We start from the raw sequence: 21,785 nt of genomic DNA on the forward strand, positions 1-21,785 counted from the left end.
TGAGGAATTCATCTAGAAGGGTGGGTAGTGTCTCGAAAACAAGCCCTTTCAGTAAACATGGAGAGGGGAGTCACTTCAACAAGCGATTGTAGTTTCAAATTATTTTTTTATGCACTTGTTTGCTTTTAGCGGGCATCTACCTACCTGAAACACAAACCATTTCTTGTATATTTTGTTTCCTGACGTTTGTGATGTATTTATTTCAGATTTTGCGTTTTTAGGAGTTACCAAGATAAAAAGTCAAACAAAATGGGGATCATGAGGCTGGAACACGGCAATCTAATTTGCGTGAGGTTGACAGATATTATGTAGAAAAATAAGACATAAAAACAGCATTTACTTCTTTGTCCTGGTAAGGCTCGCTGTATCTCTTTTTTTACATCCCCTGGAATGATTCAAGTTCTGGAACAATTTCCTCATGACGCACTTACACAAAACGCAAGTTACATGAGACAGCCAATAGGATTGAACTAACTACCAGTACTTACCACTGAAACAAAAACGAAAACATACGGAGGAAAATACAAGGAAAAATGCAGGTTTAAAGTTCACTCGAAGTTGAGATCAATAGCAAAACCAAAATGAATCATTCAGGAAAGTATATGAGTTTCGTGTATCCAAACAAAGGTTTACTCCTCAGCGAAGGGGAACTCATTGCTTTTGGAAGATGAACCCTTAATGCGATGAATATCTTCATATGTTCACCCAAGTGAACTGTAAATGCACCAGATGTATTTGACAGTCACTTATTTCGGGAGACGTTTGTTTCCGCATTTTGTCTAAAGTCTTCCATTTAACATCTGCACTAGAAATAGTTTAGTTGTAACTAGGAACGCTTATATTACATTGATGTATACTTTCGATTGAATTAGCTCTGCTACAGGCAACACTCAACACTCAATTAAATCAAACTGCAGGGCACGTCTCAACGCACAAGAACAGATATTACCATCAAATATATTAATTACTCTTTCAGTACAACGTATTATTATGTAGATTGGTATTCTATTATCAAATTGTGAAAAGGTTTCCTAAGCTCTATCTCCAATAACCCCTCTGAACGTTCCGCTTGAGTCAGTATGGCACATATAACTGCGTTCTGAAAGAAGCTGGCGACTGGCGGACGCTTACAAAACTGCAGTGAAGTTATCGGAACGGGGTGTTGCCAGCCGTGTTGTGCAGTTCAGATGGAACCACCGCTGGTTTATTATTGTGCGGTTAGAAAATCTATGTTTAAAGGGACGGTGAAATTTATTACGTCCGCATCTGCTATTTCTAGGTTGTAAGTTTGGCACATTTACTACCTTAACGTGTTAACTAATGTGTTGATTTTGTGGTTATTGCTGTGGTCCCGATTTGTTCTGTCCCGCTGTTGTATTAAATTTTGTATCTTGTTGTAAACATACAATCATTGAATATATTCATAGGATAAGGTCACTTTGAGGGGATTTTTCATGGCAGAAGGACAGAAGTTTTTAATGGTGATATCAGCCTCATACCCTATAATACAGTTACAGACTTTGGTAGTTTCGTGAAACAGTGGTCATAATTTGTATTGATATCTTACTTTAAAGACATGCTGTAAAATAGTGCTGTGTAGTATATAACATGGGGGTTAGGGGATTATAAAACTGACGGCAGACTGGTGGTCCTTTGAAGACATTTTGTAATTGTTGGAAATACAATTCTGTATCGTTGATATGTGTCACATGCGAAGAAAACATGATTCTCAGTTTCTGTTACTGCGGCATCAGAGAATGAACACAAGTAGTTCGCATCCTCATTAAGACTGTACATGTTCACTTTGACGTTGTTATTGGAAATACAAACCTAAGTGCACGGGTCAGATGTTTATAGTTTAGTTGTGTTGTGTAGGACTCTAAGCAATGTTTAAACTGTAAATAATGGCTGAGAAAAGTGGAGGTGTTGATTTTGTTGTGCCAAGTTTGGTATGCACTATCCTTCAATCATTGTTCGAAAGTATGGTTTGACCAGACATGTGAAAACCCATTCCTCAATAGTAACATTCTAACATTGGATGCCCAATTTTTTCTGCTCATGTCATCAATTTTTAGCATTCTGTAGCACTGTAGTGGATAACGCTGTTCATTCAGACTGAGTACCTTGACCCAAAACTTGATAACTCGAATCTGTGATAGTACGTAGATGGGATGACGTCCAAGCTCTCCAAATGTTGCTTTGTTTGAAGCACATTTACCAGTTTTCAGAAACCGTTTGAAATATATAGTATGAACCCTCTCGATTGCATTGGAATATTTATGACCCCATATTTTCGAACCGTATAGTAGTATGGGTACCACTTTGAATATGGTTCTTGTACTTGAATATGTTAGTTCTTGATGCTTGTTGAACAGTCTGAAAATAGAGAGACAAGTTTTACTTGCCTGTTGAGCAGGTGCTTCACAGGCCATTTTTCACACGAGCCCAGAAGAAAATATTACGCAGCGATATTTGTAGTAAGTAATCACCGTAACAGGACTTTTACAAAAGGTCCATTTTTCAGAATATGTCTTAGAATTCCTCCGCTGTGATATTTGTTTTGTTAAAATTCAGCCGTAGTCCCCATTTAATACAGAATTATCCCAGAATATTTGGGTGACGCTGAATACCTATTACACTGGGAACTAAAAGGACGATATCATCAACAGACATAAATAAAAACAAATCCTGTATATCTTGGGTAACAAAATTTCCACTCTTCTTTGATTGGTAGAGGTCTGCTGCAAATTCATTAACAAAAAGAAAGAAAAGGAAGGAGCTGAGAATACACCCTTGTCTCACTCCACGAGAAGCGTCCAAAGTTTCAGTTCTTGAATCAGTATTCGCTCTTTCACTGGCTTTCACTGATGCGTATCTCTAAGTAACATAGTTATCTTGCCACTTTGAATCAGAAAGTATAGTTGTTTATCTCTGTCCACAGAGTCAAATGCCTTTTAAAGTCAGTGAAACCGCAGTAGAAACGACTTTTGGGTTTGCACAAATATTTGGAACACAAAAACTGAAGAGTGAAGATGTGATGAGTAGTTGAATATTGTGGGCTCCATTTTTTTTAATACATTTGTTATATCATTGTGTGTCAGCAGGTAAGAGTCGTGAAAGGATTATGGTAGTTTCGGGTAAACCTAAAAAAAGGAAATGTTATCAAGTTAAATTCTGTTCCACTGGTTGTGACTTTTCTTCCGGTAAATCGCTTATACCTATAATAAAGAAGGCGCTGTCCATCAATATTCATAGGTCTCCATGATTATTTCCAAATGGTTAAAATTGGCTTCTATTAGTCTACGGGTAAAATACTAAAGGATTGTGGTTGGACGTTGGGGACAGAGGGAGGTTTTACAATAGGGCTGCAAGGAAACGTACAGTTGGTTGGTACGATCGCACAGTAGGACTGCATTGAACTGTACAGGGAGAGAGAGGAATATATCTCACTTTTGTTTGAACAGTTGAAGTTATGGTCGTGTTTCTTTTACTCCATTTAGAAAAGTATGCGTGAATGGTTGAAGAGATATTTAATAATATTCTGAAATTGGCTTGAGGATTTGATTCCCTTGGCGTGATAGGGTCCGCTCAAACTTGTGTGGACCCAAAGCATATATTTTTCATTAGTGAAATCATTTTACTGTCAAGTAAGTTGACTACTTGATGTGCCCCATGGCTTTACGGATTTAGTATCCCTTTGGTCCTCACACGCATTGCTCTCCTTGAACATCAGTTTACAAATGAATACTGTCCAACTGTCCTACTCATTCAGTGTCTTATCTTTATTACAGTTCATTGCCCCTCAATGCAGTTTGACAGTTTGCTTTCAAGGAAACAGTTTTGGTGTCTAATTTATACTAAACAAGCCCATAATAGCATTATTAAATGCAAAGTGGTGAAACGTGGAAAGGTACTAGTTTTATACTATATCATGGTATGTTTGTCTCTGATCACTGGAAGAAATTCTGATTTCTCAGGTAGTGAGTTCCAAAGGTTAAGGCAGCAGTAGCTAAAGGCAGGAACAGAGAGTACATTTCGATGATATCGGTGAGAATCACTGGAGATCGGAGTCTTCGCCGAGCTTTGGTAAGAGAGATAAGGTCCTTGAGATGAGATTGCAAGTTCTCACTGTAGAGCTAGTCATAGGTGAGAATGAGATTATTGACGTTCATTCGATGATGAAAATTAAGTGAGATGGAGAAGAAAAGGGTGATGGTCAAGCAAGTTCGTATAGTTCTGGGACTATCAGACATCAAGGCCACTATGGTTGTTGGTACTTAACATAATCAAAACAATTGTTAAAGTATTTTAGCTGTTTTGGAGAAATAAATATACCTAATCCCCTGGTGTGTACTTTCTTTTGAACGTCAGTTTAGTAACACTGAGATTAAAACAGTGACTGTTCGGCTAAGATGTTCAAACACACAAAGCACCTACTTGTGATTGACAACTGCATCGCACTCTTCGACCTTCAAAGAATCTCACCATGTGTGGGTCGCTTGTGGGTATTTTATTCTTTATCACATAGTGAGTGGGTCAGTTCATATTTAACGTCACATCGGGAATATCTCGGCCATATCGTGACGAAAACAATTTATGCAATAAAAAATGAAACCGTTTTGAAGAATAAAACCTTTCGGTGATGGACAGTAAAAGCACTAAGGTATCACAGATATGGAAAACTAAAACATTTTAATTAAAGCATAATCAATTCAAGATATAATACTAACAATTACAGGGGCATAACGTTGCTAGGCATATTTGGTAAGATATTCCCCTACATTTTAAAGAAGAGACTAAAGTTCAAGGCCTATGGTATAAATAAGATAATCAAATCCCAAGCCGGATTCCGGGAGGGCTACACAACAGCTGACAATATGTTCTTCCTACAACCCCTTATACAAAAGTATTTAAATAAGAAAGGGTGTAAATTCTATGCCCTTTTCATTGATTTCTCTAAAAGTTTTGACACGGTGGATTTAAACAAACTATGGGCATTCTGTAATCTAATGGAATTAGCCCCAAATTGAACATACTCCTTAAAAGCATGTGCGTTAATGTAAAGATCTGTGAAAGAAATAAGAGTGAACTTTCATCTATGTTTACCATATATATAGCAGTGAGACAAGCGTGTATTCTGAGCCCTTTCTCTTTTCCTTCTTTGTTAATTAGCCAGACTAATTCATGAAAACTGCGAATATGGAATACAACTACACCCCGACACCATTGAGCTAATCTTACTACTTTTTGAAGATGATGTTTTCAACCACAATAAACGGACAGTAGCAGCAAATTTGAGAACTTTGAGAAATATTGTGAAGATACAGAATTGTGTGTAACCATTGACAAAACTAAAGTGATTGCCTTTTAACAATGGAAGTAAACTGGCGAAAACTGAACAGTGATTTTATGAAGGGCTTAAGTTAGAAACTACATCGTTCTAGGTGTGTATTTTACGGAACTTACATACCAAGCAGGCGTCAAACCAGGCTAAGAAAATACTTTCAGACATATGATATAATGCCTTTTTCAAGATACCACTTCATGGCTGAGAAGTATGGGGATTGCATTTGTGTTGTGGTGTATGGGGAAACGGGGCGATATCCCATGTATATATGTATATGTTTATACAGAAGTCATTAAATATTGGTTGAGACTTATCCAAAAGCCCGCCTCTGAAATACAGTGAAACAATTGTCGCCATGCTGAAGAAAACATTACAATGTTTGGTAAGAATAATTTATTAGTCAAAGATGTCTAAGAAAATGCATATGAGGCCTAACAGCATTAAGATGTGACCTTACATGATTTTATGCTAAACAGCTGCATCATACACCCCTGAAAAGATGTCAAACAAGGAACAACGATGCGATAAACATGTTTGGCAGAGAGTAATCTGTATACTGTGGCAATCAGACGATGATGAAGCGAGGCGAAAAAGACTAATTAAAAGTTAGAAACACATTATATGGGGCCCAGACACGGCATCTGATTTAATCCATCTCGGGCAAATTAATTGTAATTTGATGAAAATTATTTTCTGGGAAGTACCTCATTTAGTACTTATGTTTTATAGATGAAGATTTGTCTTCTTTGATTTCAGAGGCCTTTGAAGGCTAACAGAGTTGAAATTAGGCACTTGAACCAAAACACACCTCTATTTCGCTATTGAAATAACTTGGCTACTCAAAATGGAGTCCGTTGGATGAGTGAACGATTCATTATTCAAGCACACCAACACGGAAAGTTAAAACCTCATGTAGTTTTTAACCTGGAAATTGTGGATTATACCTGTCATCGGATTCCCTGGAAAGTGTGCTACTATGGTTACCATTGTGAAAATGTGCCCATCCAGATCCTCTTCCAGTGTATATTACCATCCTGGCAATAGTTGATAATCTGACCATTGTTGACAAACTTCTAATGATGATACTCTTGGATCATATTGTTCACGTTGGATAGTTTAGATATCAAACTCTTCCCTACTTCGGAAGCCTCCTTAGCGCCTTTCCCAATTGGTTGTTGGTTGCAATATTGGTTGAAAGATGTGTTGGTGTATGGTTTCCATTTAACCGTGGACAGTTGGACATATAGTGTTAAATCTTTATGCCAGTCTCGCACGAGCTTCGCCCTTGCACCGGGCACTGGCATCCCAAAAACCAATATGGCTTCGTCTCGTAAGGTTTCACTCACTTTCCGTGATCGTCGTGATAGTCTCGAACCTATTTACATGCACAAAACACCTAATTGCTGCTTTAGCTTTGGCCCTGCCAATCATTGCCTCATTTCTCCTTTGTTCTGGATTATGAGATTAGTTGACGACAAGGAACTAGGAACGGTCGTTTGTGCTATTGATCAAGAATATAAATATTTCATGATGTACGTATGGTTCTGGATAAACAATGCTGTTTCTTGTTCAACATTCTAATCATCGTGGGTATGGTGGAATCAAGACTCAGTGCTAACAAGGATGGCAACTGTAAAATTGATATATTACGTCAGGTGACAATAATGTCAGCCATTTCCTTGCTGGTATTAGCAACGCCTCGATGTGTGATGCTAATTTTTACTTCCTGTTGAAATCCCCCAGAGAGGAACGGCTCTGTCGAATATCTACTCGAAACGAGTGTATATGTCGTGTGTGATTTTTATCATGCGATTAATTTGTATAAGTATTCAATGAGTGCAGGGCGATTTAGACGTCAGTTTCTGGATATGTTTCCATGCAAAAAGCAACAAATGACTCCAACAAAGACGCAATATGTTTCTCTTTCAAGGCGACAGTCGTTGTATGTGAATAGGTAGAGTAAGAAATAAGACAGCAGGGCTGGACTGAACCTTGTCTTGAAGAATTAGTTTCATATTCCAACATATGCTAAAGTTTCAACATGAAGGCCTTCAGACCACAGGCGTAATATCCACACAGTGACATTGTTTACGGAAGTTTTGCTTTCGTCTTTTTCTTTATACACCCAGTTATTGTGTATTCTGCATTCAACTCATGTATCGTGTTGATGTTACTTGATGTTCTTAAAATATTCCACAATAAACATTTCTAGTTACATTTGCTTCAACAACAGTTAAATCATACATTGCTCATGCGATACTGTTTAAAATGGATTGAAAGGCAAACAATATATCGGTGGCAGCTTTTCTTAAATTTGACATTTTGCTTCCATCTTACATGTAATGTTTGTGTCCTTTCCTCCTTCTGACAGGTGGCACTTTAGGATTCAGAACGATTTGAATATAGCTTGCTGAATGACACTCGATCTTTTAAGGTTGGTGGAATGTGACATGTTCATTTTCCAGCATCAACACAGCCACGCGTGAACAGCTCGGGTTGCCAAGAGTAATTATTTTAACGAAAAATGAAATACACTTGTACACATATGAATTGACTATTTGGATGTTCTGGAAGAGATGGTATTCGGGATGGAAGTATGACAGATGCCCCACGACAAGCCGATACCTCAAGACATCCGAGTTACTCACACGAGAGAATGTCATGATCCATGTTCATTGGGTCAATCACGAATTGGACAATCGTTTCATTCTCGTTCTGAAGAATGTAGTTTTAATCTGTGGTATATTTGATATTTACGATTAAGAAGGGAACTCTTGACTACATTTATGATGTCGGACTACCCTCCAAAACTTCACAGAATGGAGAACAATGGAACTGATATGTTCAGTAACGACGGTGACCATCTTTAGCGTCTTGCACAGCCACACAACGTCTAATCATGAATCGCGGAACGTTAGTGAACACTGCCCGAGGAAGACGTCGCCATTGCTCAACAAGGACACATTGAAGATCTTGCAGCGTTTGTGGTGGATCGACTTGTTGACGAACTAATTGCTTCTTGGCTGCAGAGACAATCCAAATAAAATTTCAGAAAAACATTACTGTTGCTAGTATCTCATCCACGACCCGATGGAAATGAGGGATCCCTTATCGTAATATTTTTTCCATTTACTATATGTGAGGACATAAACTCTCTGGGCATCATTTGGAAGAGCATGCCCATAAAATTCACAAATATTTTATAATATCTATGAGTGAATGAGATAATATTTATAGTCACATTGGCAATACTTCAGCAATATCTCGACTTGAAAGAAATACATTAGACCCCAGCTGGATTTACGCCATCCCTTCAGCTATTGGTGTGAAATAAATGTAGAGAGGGCAAGGAGGTTTTTCTCTATTTTTTCACAGATGTGGATATTTAACACATTTTCATATTTGATCATCAGGGATTCCCTCTTGCTCAGGCTGTTGGCCCAGCTACCATTGATGTGCGTCATCTGATCTCTGTTTAGTAAATGGAGGTAATTCTAACCAAAGCAAAGGTCTGCTCTGACGACGAAATGAATCAATACATGTGCCATGGACAGACACGCTTCCTCACTGATACACCCGAAGGTGATTTCAGATGAATAATTAATGACACGTAGTCAGTTTGACAGTCTTTGATACACATCAGTTAAATGTATGTCTGTAGTCAGGATATACTAGTAAAATGTATCTTTGGCATCGTACCTGTAATAATATAACATGTTTGCGCCTCACAGTAATAGTTCGCGTACGTCACCATGACCAGACCTGATAAAAGAACTATATATTTTTTATATCTGCTTCACATATACATGAGGAGAGGCGTGTCGGCCAACAAGATGAGATAAATCATCGTGAAACGTCTTATTTTGCTGATTATCCGTCTCTATCAAATAGCATGATACTCTGGAAATAGCTAGCACTATCCCACACGTTATGCATAATAGGAACCATAACATCAATATTAATATGTAAATTGGGTTCTTGCTACTATTTGCTCGTGCTTGGAGTGAAACTTGAAATCTAATTTCAATGCACATAGAGCGTATAATGCCATCCGTAGCATATGCTTTTGTGTTAAAGCGTCCACTACTGAAAGGAAGATCCTATTCAAAACTTTCAAGCTGATTAGATGGTTAAAGGTTGTCCATGTACACACATATTATATTAGTTTTCTTTTGGCTTCAACACAATCCAAAATCCGAAAGTCATTACAGTCCAACATATGCCAGGCTGTTTGAACAAAGCAATTATATATATGTTCGGCCACGATCCGAATGAATCTTATTGGCTGTACACTTGGTTTTGGATTTAATAAGCGCATTGAATGGGTATGGGAATGCTGCCGCCCAACAAGGACAAATTCCCAACAGTGAAGTCTCTGATTACTGATTGTAGTGGATAGCTATGTCCAGATGATCATCATCAATTAGTTTGAAGAATCTTCGTTTTGGAAGTTATACTCCGACATCCGAACTTAATCGTGTGGATTTACTGCGTTGTGAAAGCCACACTAATTGGGTATCGGGCTGACGAGAGAAGGAAATGATAAGATGAACCTAGTACCTGCCTCCATAGGTGCCTGTAGCGCCTGACCAATGCAGCTTTACACACCAATGTGTGTGCCTTGGTCAACTTAAGCCATCTGTACAAAACATCCTACAGAAAGGATAATAAACATGAAGAATACATTTTACCACTGCATCACGCCAGGGGCTGAAGGGTTGGTGTAGGGCCCATGCAGGCAGCAAATGTACTGTAACTATCATTATCCCTAGCATGGTGATCTGCTTCAGTTATTGGTGATCTATAGTCCCTTTTTATAATGCATGGTCTCTATGGTTAAACTGTTTTGGATTTAAATATATATCTGAGTTAATCTACTTGTTTTACTATCCTTCTTTGACAGGTGTTTATAACTTATTCTGATTATATATCTAGAAGTCATTATAAATCTATACCTTGGTTTAGTCGCGAAAAGGCTGAAATATTGCCGATGAGACTTAAAGTCTTAACTCACTCACTACTCACTCAAAGCTGAGGGGAGGTGTCATCACAACAAAACCGACATGAAATATGATGAAATGGTAAATTTTCTTCTAAATCCTTCCAGTAATGCTTTGAAAATGCATTTTCTAATATCAGTAACATATATCATATTTGGGATTTCCCTTCCTTAATAAAGTACAATTTCTAGAACTTTTTTGGCTGAGTCCCATTCGGGCTGTGGACATGTGGAAGTCGCGATGGCTGAGCGGACTAGGAGGCAGACTTTGTGTGCTGGCGATTAGGTGCCTGACTCTAAGGGTGCGGGTTCTAATCCCGGATGGCACTTAACCAAAAAAGTACTAGAAGTTGTACTTTACTAAGAAAGTGAAATCCCAAATATGACATATGTTGCATTTGAGCACTTTCTAAATAGTATCGTGTAATCTAATATTAGTAATTGACCTTAGATTACAGGGACACAACAGACCTGTCCAACGTAATACGTAAAATAGTCGTATGGACATTGAGTACACATAAATGCTTACGTATTCCCAACACGTACAAGCATCATATTTTCAGACCACTTTTGCCTTTTTATAGTCAATGGATTTTTGCAGTAAATGGAACTGATATTCCCTTGATTTCACTTTTGCAATACCACAGTAGACGATATCAGATTGCAAAATATTACCTAAAAAGATGCACTAAATATTAAGATCAATATGCCACTTCTAGGCTTAAAAGATCCTTTTGGTAAATCTAGATGTCACCAGATCTGCTCATAAAAACTAGACCTGGTTGCGATGTTTCAATGAAAGGTTTGTTCACAAGTTACAAGGAGACCAGCTCAGCATCAAACAGTGACGACTCCGTCAGTGAAAGTCTTCAAAGGAGAAACATTTCTGTCCATTCTTCACAACATAACAACCCACTAACACCTCCCTAGGCTAATGGCAGGAATCCGTACGTCTGATGTTTCAAGCAAGTAAACCTACACTGAAACGTCGTTTTCACTGTTAATCCATAGATTGTCATCCTTGGTTATTGATCCAACTTTAGCATGCCTCTCGAAATGTTAGCAATGTTTTGCTGTGTAGCGAATCAAAGAATCAAGATAGGTCTGGTTATGAACGAGTGCCTTCTTGTAGTTTTGGATTTCTGAATGAAACATTTGTGATGTTTTCGCGACAAGTTTGACTTGGACTCAAATTGGTGTTGGTATTTTCTCCCTGAGGATAACTTATAACCTGATATACACTCTTTGCACTGTGCGTATATTCAAGAACCAAATGAGATGAATCAACAGTATCACGCTATTTCCAGCAACAACATTACTGAGGTATATTTTGAGCATCAACCCGTGGGAGTACTCTAACAATCTCTTGTCGATGCAAGGATGTTGGTTTATGAATTGTTTACATCTGTATGTTTTCGTTTGGTCAATGTGAAAAACAATGTTTATATTTGTTTACAGATCTGGATTTATGTGCCGATTATTATATTGTATTGTCGAAATCCTGCTATTAGGTATAATTCTCATTGTGATAGTCTTGTTGTTTTACTGTCCTTTGTCGACAGTTATTTATGATATAATATACATTCCATTCCAGTGTCAAATATCTTGTCGTCACGATATGACTGAATTGTTGCCGATGTGACGTTAAATATGAACTCACTCACTCACTGGATTTATGTGTACATGATGACAATATTTGGATTATCAAGTTTCTTTGCTCAACCTTAGAAAAAAGCTAATACACAAACCATTTGACACAGTAATAACTGGTTAACTGACATTAAAACCTGCACTCGATGATCTCTTTGTGTTATCAGCATATGTCTTATTACAAGAATAAACCTAAAAAGATTCTAGGTGGGGTAGCAGCATACATGTGTAGGTTTTACGAAACATGTAAATTGTTGTTTATGTAATTTCGGATTTTCCATATTTTTCTGTGTCTGATATGCCGTTATAGAACTGAGGTGCGGTCACACTGCAGAGACTATACCCAAGTTAATGTACAGGTCTAGATGTATCTTCGTTATCTAAAATTTGGGAAAGAAAGATAGGGTATGTATACACTCTTTGAATAAATCCAACAAAGTTACGAATCACCTACAAATGCTGAGTGATCTTACTGGTAAATCTAATCACACAAAATAATATCAACCTTCATCACATAAAATCCGACAGACATCGGACTTAACATCGCAAAACTTTGTCATGCATAATGGATCAGTGGTTCGTCCAGTCATGTGACATGGACAATGGATCAGTGGTTCGTCCTGTTATTTGACATGGACAATGGATCAGTGGTTCGCCAATGGATCAGTGGTTCGTCCAGTCATGTGACATGGACAATGGATCAGTGGTTCGTCCAGTCATGTGACATGGCCAATGGATCAGTGGTTCGTCCAGTCATGCGACACGCACAATGGATCAGTGGTTCGTCCAGTCATGTGGCATGGACAATGGATCAGTGGTTCGTCCAGTCATGCGACACGCACAATGGATCAGTGGTTCGTCCAGTCATGCGACACGCACAATGGATCAGTGGTTCGTCCAGTCATGTGACATACACAACAGATACAAGACATGGTAAATGATCGTTCGGTCTGGAGACATGGCATTGCTCAGCGGGACATGTGATTGGTTGGTTGGTTGGTTGGTCGATTGCTTGTTGTTTAACGTCACATCCCATATATTTGGCGGCGATGTGAAATAACATCCAGTCAGGGCCTAGCATGAGCATCGATGTACACAATTGGAATACGATGACACGTGGCAACGAGTGTGACCATTCAGGCCCGTTAGTCACTTCTTGCAACATGCATCGGATGCATGATCAACTCTACCCGAATGTTCATGAGTCGTGGACATGGGAAAAAGTATAGTATTACACATAATAAGAGTTTCGGACTCTCATCAACTTAAGAACGATCTTACATATGAACAAGCTATCATCCGAGTAATACGTTTTCGACCTAAAACACCTATCTTATATAATGCACCTAATATAGCGTGACTAAAGCACACCCGTCCAAACACACATGAGGTCCAACGACAGTTAATCAGATGATGGGTTGGTAGTTGAGTTACATCCCGTAATGCTTTAGGAAAGAGACACTGTATTTTCAAATGGTCCTTTGGCAACAAAACGGATTGTCGCTTTTATCCTGTCAAACACTTCATGTATTTACATTTATTTAAATTTGAATAATGGTCCAGGGCGAGCGTTCGAGCAATGTCGGAAGACCAAGAACGGATTCCGGTGTCATCTTCCTCATAAAGTACCTGATACGGTAAAAAACATGACGTGACAAAAGGTATAAGAAATCCTTTCTGAACCAGTAAAATATAACACTAACGGGTTTAAAATATTCAGTAATATGCATTGACCAAAGAGAAAATACACTTTCGTAACACACCTTTTAACTATTTTAACAACACTTCATCATCGGAGAGTACCGGCACACCTGGAGGTGCGGAGGCTGTCTGGCAGTTGATTTAACGGTCTCGTGTATATATTCACAGGGGTATGATTTGCGTTCAGACAGTAAAGTGTACTATCGGTTGGTTATGGTGTATGCATAGGCAACAAATATAGTGGAAACCTTCTCACAAGTGCAAAGCTGGACTGAGACATGTAAATGGCAGCGTTAATCGTTTTACCTCTTGACATGTGAAGAACACATACCGTTAAAAGAGTGGGTGAGATAAGATATAACGTCCCATCGGTCATATTGTCACGAGAACATTTACATCATAATTTATGGGAAAACATGTACAGAATATCACAGTATAAAGCTTTACAACTAGCATATATCTCTAACATAAGACTTCAAATTATGGCAATACAATAGGAAAAGGCCTGAGGATCACCAACAACTGAAAGTAGACCACCACTCTTGGGATCATGGTAGGTTAGCCATATGCATGGACCGTAGCTGGAATTAATCCACCCTTTCAGCCATTGGTGATTGTACTGATAGTTAGTCATAATAAAATAACACATCATCTACGATTGAAAAGTGTTTAGGGCCAAATAGACGTTTTAAAAGTTTTAGGGCTCACGTAACCTCTCAAGAAGACAATATTTTTACAGTACGTAAACCCCCTTCGAGGATAGAGCGAACGATCGAAGTTACTAATCTAACCTACAGATCATTAAAATACATCTGTATACAGAACATACTAATTGGAATTCATCAATGAAATCAATTTCTTTGACAAAAAAAACCAACAATAATGCACACTGTCAGAAAGATTATTATCTGTGTTTTTATAGTAATATATTTGTCCCTTGTGATGGAGAATTCAACGGTTAAGCGGGATTTGCTTGATAGGGATATGACTCTCATCACAAGGGATACTCGGCGAAGGATCTTCACCCTAGTATTTGTTAATATATCTTGTATGAGATTAGTATTAAGTGTGACAGAGCTATGGATTATATACTGCTGAACAAGGATTGATGATCTTCCAGTGACTCTCTCTCTCCTGCAGGAGAAAAACAGTGATATCCATCCAATTGACGTAATATTCCTATAGACATAATAAATACAGTGCAAAACCATTACATGAAAACATAACCCATATTATGTGGTCACATTTCCCCCTTTGAGTAGAATTCTTTTGCACTGCCAAGTAAATTGACTAAAATATTGAATACGTTCGTGTCCTTCCTGTAATAAGACTTACATTTGAAATTTGACCTTCTGATGTTGGAATAGTTGTTACACAGTAAAATGTGTACTTGAACCGAAACAGGTTACTTTCATTTTCAGATTGAGTGTCATGCTCACAAAAGACATTACATTTCACCCCATTATCTCGGCAAACCTTCAATAACCGCACTGAGCCAGTGATAGAAAGGGCTCGTGTCTAAATCTGGCTTAGTAAGGTGAATTGGAAACCAAAACAGATTTACATCCTTTGTTTCAATTTGGTAGACATGTGCCCTGTTGGACATGTGGCTTGATTGGAGTTTTATTCATGTCCTGTTTTAACATCGATTTGCAAGTTTAAGCTCTTTCTTTCGCCTTATTCTCTCAGCTTTAGGGCCATATTATATACCTAACAAAGGGACTTCTTTTGTCAGCAGAATTAGAGGCGTATTCTATACATAGAGCAGTGTTTCTGACCATCGATCATGTTATTAATCTGGTATTGAAACGTGATATGTGTTTACCAAATACCAGACTATAGAAAAGGTATTAAATGCACGATACGGTATGTTTAATTCTCATCTTCATACATTCTAATTCTCAGCAATATTCAAAGACATCCCCAGGGTATGGTCATAGCTTAGTCACATAAAACCAACGGCCAAGATAGCGTTTTCCTGTGCCTTAATCGATAAAAAATTTAATAGTTTTGTGATTTGGCTATTATGTAATACTGGAGGTAATGCCACAGTTTGGAAAAAAAGTAAACATTTTCACATTCCATTTCAACATACTTGATTTTGACACATTTTCTTTAAAAGGATTTAGATTATTAGAACTGTGAAAGGTTTTCATTGCAGGATAGCTGTAAATCTAAACTAAATACGTTGAAAAGTTTTGACTGGTCTAGTGCAAGACAGTCTCCGTGCTATATTCCACAAAAACATCTCTGTAGAGAATATTAATCATGTAAATGTAAAATGTAAATGTTACCGCAATGGAAATTCACATTTTCAAGAAAAAAACGTCTAAGTTATTAACAAAGAGAGAATTTGAATATGTTTAAACGGAATTCACATTAGCAATATTCTTAACACCTCTAAGCTTTCAAAGCCGATAGGTTAGGAAATGTCTATGGCATAATCACATTGGGGAGTTACACAGGATGACACTCTGCTGAACCTATCATTCTTCCATACATGTTGATAAATTGTGATACGTCAACTCAGTCATCCCAAACACACGCATACCAGGACCTCCGTCAGTGGACGATGTGTACGTGTCAATAGTCAGGATGGAATATTTCCATCATGCCCCGTGTATCCGTTCATGTGATCAGTCATTCTTTTTAATGGTAAAATGTTTAATTCAGAGCTAGAAAACATGAATAATGCTTAATGTTTTGTAACATGTACAATAATCATCTTAAAGGAATTTTAGACATGAGGATCGTGTGAAAAACAAAGCTCAGTTGGGTTCTCTGCTTGGTAGCCTGAATCAATTAAAGATCACGTTACCCGAAAATAAACGGCTGCTTCATATACATTTCTCTATAATAAACACACTGGAGTTGGACAAATGTTGCTTTTTGTTAGACTGTTTCCATTAAACGATAAAATCATTTGTTTCGGACAAGGGCCGCGAAAAAAAAATGTTACACATATCATCGTTGTATATCATTGTTGTCCACTGTGACAGCTGCAGTGAAACTTTAAACCATGTAGTCTGTACAATCAACGCTTGACGGAATGAATAATATTTTGTTTCTTCTTTATATTAAGTAACCTTTCTTACCATCTGAGTGTATCAGTTTTAGCTGACATAGTAATATTTTGGATATGTCTACGAGTAATTGTCATGTACAAGAAATATTTCTCTCATTAGGGGATGTTAGTATTCGAAGTCTTTTCTTATTTAGCAATGAAAATAACATATCAGGAATAGTTTCTGGTCCGTGTGGAAAGATCTAGAGTAATTTTCTTTGCTGCTAAAAATATTCAATGCATTGTACTTTCTGGTCTGTTTTTACCACATTTTTTAAACTGTGTTCTCATTTTCTGTTTACATAATGCATTTCTGTGCATGAAAGAGTCTATCCGATACCTCATTACGGCACTCTCACATTATTCTTATCAAATGCCAATGAATTTATAACAGCCGTTTATGAACTGGAAAATACGCTGATTTCTGTTTCATGTTTGCTGACCGAGACGAACGGAACCATGCATCGATCAATAGTTCATCGCAGTTTAAAAAAGATTAACGGGTATATAATACATGGCAATAAGCAACTGACACTTGGAATTGAAAGAGAAGACGATGTATATTGCATCACATGGTGTCGGTCATATTTACATGTTTGGTTATTACATTCTTGCACTTTTTAGAGGTTAAGGCAGATGCTAGAAAAGTGCAATAATTGGCTGAGTGAAAGATGAATCATCAGGAGCTTGTGATCAGAAACATCAAATGTGACTAGAGTCCACCATATTGCCAAAGAATGAGCGCTTCAGTAATACAAACCGTGTTGATTTCTGTCGTTTTTGTGACCCTAGCACGGTGACTTATCCTAGGTGTTGGCAAAAAATAGCCCATTTTAACACAGTGTTGCTCACAATAGTTGTCTACTTTTGACAGTATAGGCAAGCAAATTTTAAATAACAGCAATTTTATTGTTCTTCGTTGACTGGGTTTTATAAAGTATATGTATTTATCATGAATATAGAATTGTTTTTTTTGTCACGATATGGTTGACCATCGTAAGGAATATATATATTTCAATATCAAACAATAAGAGACCTTTCTAACAATGTTAATTATAATTGATAATTTAAAAGAAATAAATTTCTTATAAAATTTATATAAATGTTGATATATGTTTGTAACCTACAGGGTGATTGTCACTAAAAAATTAGACATGGCTTCATTTGCCCGTAATAACCGCATTTGAGGTTTTTGTTTTCTCCCAGATTTCACTTTCTGTACGTAAGGCCTATTTCCGGGTTTTATTTTTTGTAACTAAGACCGATTTGGCAGTTTTACTTTCAGTATGATATAGTAGTTAGCCCCACTGTCATTAAATTGATTTTACTAGCGCTTCGGCTACTGTTATGTCGTTTCATTACATGCTCATCTAATTGTTTATCATATGTATAATATAGTATTCCTCCTCGCTTATGGTTGGGAAAATAAGCCCTCGACCATCGGATAGAGAGAAGTAAGACCCCGAGTTAGATGTAACAGGCGATTTATAGCCTGTTTGTGTATTGTATTATCCAAAAAGTGTCATTATTGTTAACTTTTCGCTCTGGTTGTAATCGTAATTGTAATATTCTAGTTGTTTACTGTCCTTTGTCGACATTTTATCTTACCTAATAATACATAATAATATACATATATTCCATGTCAATGTCAAATATGTTCTCGTCAAGATAAGGTCGAACTATTGCCATTGTGACTTTAAATCTCAATTCACTCACTCTGTCATTTTTGTAAACGGTACCATGGTGTATTCCGTTCTTTGAGGAGGCACAAAATCATGGAACAATGGAAAGCTACCATTTCTTCCTTTTTCTGAGTAAACAGACTTAGGCAGAAGTCCGACCATTCTGATGATTACTCACGAAATACATTTGTACCCCATCATTCCATGTTGCACCTTAATGTCAGTGGTATTTTTATCATAAGTGACGCCCATCCTGATGCCCGAAGTTGGAATATTGCTAAGAGCAGCATAAAAACACACTTACTCGCCCTTCTACATACGTGTGAAATGTGATACCCGATGCTTATGCATGACTCATTTCTCTCAGACGCAGGAACCCTGGCACATTCTGAACTTGGACTCTTTTACACGGACTTCAGTACACTGCCTTTCCAAGAGACCGGTGGGATGAGTTTTTGCCTGATGGTGGCTCCATAGTCTCTCCGCTTTCCGCGTAGCTCCCCATCGAGTGTACTTTGGAGTAGGTTCGGTGATAGGGCCTGAATGTACAGCCAGGATGGTTTTCACAGCAACATAGCAGCTAGTTAGGGTTGGCACAGTCTGTGGTCTTTCTCAGCATCCCCCAGTAGGCTCAAATGCTGACTGCACTTGACTGGTAGATTTTAGGGGGTAATGTAGATAGACACCCCTCGTGCATGCTCTGCATGATGCTGTCTAGAGATGGCATAACTTAGTGCTTACCCACCATTCCGCTCTTCTGTAGGTAGTTCCCAGACAAAGCAAGTTCCGCATGGTCCCTTTGAGGGGCAGCGTGCTGGCCGACTGCGATCACCTGCTGGTAAGGTATTTCAATATTTCAGTTTAATATTAGATTACATCTTGTTTTTCACGACCCAAGATATTTGATTTGCATTTTAATCTTTTGAAGAAAACATAAAATGCATATTTGTTTTCCACGACGTCTACTGCAAAGTTACAACATGTAGGCAAAATCTTGTATTAAAAAACACAATATGTACCAATGATAGAAAATGGTTTTGCCCTTACTATTAGGACAGTGGACGCCATCGTCCTGGGGGCAGAAGTGGACCTTGAAGTCCCCCAGAGGCACGACGAAAACGAAGAAGACAGAGTAGCAGGCAGGCATGTTTTCAAGCACGCTTAAAGAAACCATAAATAATAGCCTCGTTCACCATGATGCCATGTGCAAGTAACGAAATGTTGTTTTTTTTGCAACATTTCACCATGTACCTTTGGCACTTATTATAGATGGAGTGAGTATAAACGATGTAAAACTATTTGTTACTGTTACTATTGGGACCGTGAACACCAGTAAGACGAAGAAAGTATCAATGACGCAAAATGTCAAACTCTCCTGCATTCATTACTATTAGAACCGTGGGAAGAAGTAAGACGTAGTAAGTTTAAATGATGCAAAACATTAAAGTCTCCTGCACTTTTGATATTAGGACCGTGGACACCATCGTCCTGTAGGCAGATGTGGACCTTTAAGTTCCCCAGAGGCAGGATGACTGTGAAGAAGACGGCGTAGAAGGCAAGCATGTTTTCAAGCACTCTTAAAGGAACCATAAATAATAGCCTTGTTCACCATGACGGCATGTGCAAATAATGAGTGAGTGAGTGAGTGAGTTGAGTTTTACGCCGCACTCAGCAATATTACAGCTATATGGCGGCGGTCTGTAAATAATCGTGTCTGGACCAGACATTCCAGTGATCAACAACATGAGCATCGATCTGCGCAATTGGGAACCGATGACATGCGTCAGCCAAGTCAGCGAGCCTGGCCACCCGATCCCGTTAGTCGCCTCTTACGACAAGCTGAGTCGCCTTTTATGGCAAGCATGGGTTGCTGAAGGCCTATTCTACCCCGGGACCTTCACGGGTCTGCAAATAATGAAATCTTTTCTTTGCAACATTTTCTCACAATTCACCATGTACCTTTGGCACTTATTATAGATGTAGTAAGTTTGAACGATGTAAAACTAGTTGTTACTGTTACTATTAGGACCTTGGGCACCAGTAAGACGAAGTATCAATGACGCGAAATGTTAATCTCTCCTGTATTAATTACTATTAGAACCGTGATGACAATGACGTCATGTGCAAGTTGTAATATGTTTCAAGTTACAAAGCTTTCTTACATAATTCACCGTGTTTGTTATCGTTATTATCAGGACAGCAGTTTGATGTAGTAAATATAAATGATTCAAAACATTAAAGTCTTCTGCACTTTTGATATTAGAACAGTGGACCTTGAAGTCCCCCAGAGGCAGGACGACTGCGAAAGGGACATTTCATGGACTCTTCTGGATGAAGGAGCACTACCAGGACTCCGACAGAGGACCAGCCTGGTATGATTTTAAGCACACTGTTAAAGGAACCATAAAAATATCCTTGTTCACTATGGCGTCATGTGCAAGTTACCAAATGTGTTTTGGGTTACAGCGTTCTATTTGACAATTCACCATGTACCCTTGTCATTTATTATATATGTAGTACGTATCAATGATGCAAACATAAAACTATTTGTTATCGTTACTATTAGAAACTTTCCTTACTTTTACTATTAGGACCGTTGACATCATCGTCCTGGGGGTAGAAGTGGACCTTGAGGCCGACAGAGGACCAGGTATGCATATTTTCCTGCACCCTGTTAAGGAAACCATTAACAACATCCTTGTTCACCATGAGGTCATGTGGAAGTTACAATTTGTGTTTGAGGTCATAATCGTCTTTGATCTGCAGTGGTAAAGACCAGACACTTTTCCCATTGTTTTTCTTATTTCTTTCACATTTTAAATTTGAGGGGTTGGTATATTTGCAACCACATTTTCAAGAATGTGTCGCATTAGAAATACAAATATCATTGTTAAGAAATTCTCAGCTCATGTATATGGAAATACAGAAAATACCAGACCGAATTCATTGATGGTTGTATTGACGCCTATGTGCTTATCCTTGGCTTTTCAGACAAACGAGCGTCTGCCTCGCCAAACCATCTCGCTAAACGGATGCTGGGTTTTTCTTGCAAAGGAGGACGAAGGAATGGAAAGGTCCCCTTTAACGACAAAGCCTTGATGAAGACTCTGGAAGCTGGGAGTGTAATGGATCTGTAGTTGCGCCCATCTCCGGCCATGTACATAATATGCATATTGCTCTGTTTTTTGTGTGGAGTATGTGCCCCAGGTGTATTGCAGTACGGATATCAGGGAATGATAGTTGGACTTTGTAGCTGGACTATGTGTTTTCAGTGTTCACCACTTACCCATGTCCTGTTTCGTGGGAAGGAGAGTCGAAATCCTGCCCATGTGTATGTTCGTT

General features: G+C 38.2%; 1 pseudogene; it reads left to right on the forward strand.

The window, feature by feature from the left end:
• Positions 1-6,191: 6,191 nt before the first annotated feature.
• Positions 6,192-21,580, forward strand: LOC137255382 (uncharacterized; annotated as a pseudogene).
• Positions 21,581-21,785: the final 205 nt, after the last annotated feature.

This window comes from Haliotis asinina, chromosome 11 (assembly GCF_037392515.1).
Source record: "Haliotis asinina isolate JCU_RB_2024 chromosome 11, JCU_Hal_asi_v2, whole genome shotgun sequence".
Lineage (NCBI taxonomy): Eukaryota > Metazoa > Mollusca > Gastropoda > Lepetellida > Haliotidae > Haliotis > Haliotis asinina.